Below are 1235 nucleotides of genomic sequence, written 5' to 3' on the forward strand. Positions count from 1 at the left end.
CTCCTCCCCTTGAGTAACCTCCCGCTCACCCGTTCAAACTTCCTGATCAAAACACGCCCTGCGACCTGCGTAATGGGACTCCGACCCTTCCCCAGCCAATTGCCTGAGGCCACGACCCTTCCCCAGCCAATCGGCTGAGGCCACAGCCATTACCTCACCAACTGCCCCTAGACCCCTATAAAACCTTTGTGCTTTTGAAACTTGCTGGGTCTCTCCGGCATCTCACCGCTGCGTCGGTGCAGGTAGGGGATTGAGCTTGAGCTAGCTCGAATAAAGGCTCTTTGCTTTTGCATCAGACTCGGCTCCCTGGTGGTCTTTGGGGATCACGAATTCTGGGCATAACATTAGGAATTGCAGTTTCACTGGCTAAAGAGAAATAACTCATAGAACTCATTCACATAGTGTATTTTTGTAACTTTGGAGTTGCTATTGGCTAACCTTCATCAAAATCTATTAGTGTTCGCTTCAGCAGCACATATACTATAATTGAAATGATACAGAGAAGATTAGCATGGCCCCTGTGCAAGGATGACATTCAAATTCGTGAAGGGTTCCATATTTAAGAAAAAAAATCTGTTAGTTAAAAATAGTATTGTACATATGAAGTCAAATTTTGGAGGCTCTTATATGTTTGAATAAAGTAATGTTGAAATTAGATGGATACGTCAACATAAATCTTTAAAAATATCTTCAGAATCTATTAGTATAATCTTGATATTAAAATTATTACAATAACATCAGGATCTTCAATTTCTGAGAGCTTTCAAATTCATAAAATACTTCCATATACAGCTTTTTAGAGGCAGAAACTATTTCATTGGCTTTTATCCCTTGAACACAGAAATTGTCAGATATAGCTCAGTAAGTGTCTTAAGTAAATATTTATCTTTTGTTGTTCTCTTTGCCCCAAGTGCAAATCCCCTTTTTATACTTGGGGAATTATTCACCACATGCATCTTTGACAGAAGCCCTAAAGTCACGTGCTCTATATCCCACCTTCCTTTTCAGCTATGGCACAGGAGCATGTTGTGGGCTCAGTTAGTTAACTGTATCCTCTCAACTTTGCATCAGGAACTAGTGACACAAAAGGGCAGGAGTGGTGAAGAATCTACTGTGACATTGGCAGCAGCATCCTGTTCTATGGCATTGGTAGAAGTAGAGCCAGTGTGGCATATGGCATCCAGTGCCAAGAGGTGGGTGGCTGTGTGGGTGGTGGTTCACCACTGGTGGGAATA

General features: G+C 42.1%; 1 non-coding gene across 1 annotated transcript; it reads left to right on the forward strand.

The window, feature by feature from the left end:
* Window positions 1-456: 456 nt before the first annotated feature.
* On the forward strand, window positions 457-563 carry LOC122238178. Its single transcript, XR_006217140.1, has one exon. It is a non-coding gene; the product is annotated as a U6 spliceosomal RNA (small nuclear RNA).
* The last annotated feature ends 672 nt before the right edge of the window (window positions 564-1235 follow it).

Source organism: Panthera tigris, chromosome B1 (assembly GCF_018350195.1).
Source record: "Panthera tigris isolate Pti1 chromosome B1, P.tigris_Pti1_mat1.1, whole genome shotgun sequence".
In the NCBI taxonomy this organism is placed as follows: Eukaryota; Metazoa; Chordata; class Mammalia; order Carnivora; family Felidae; genus Panthera; species Panthera tigris.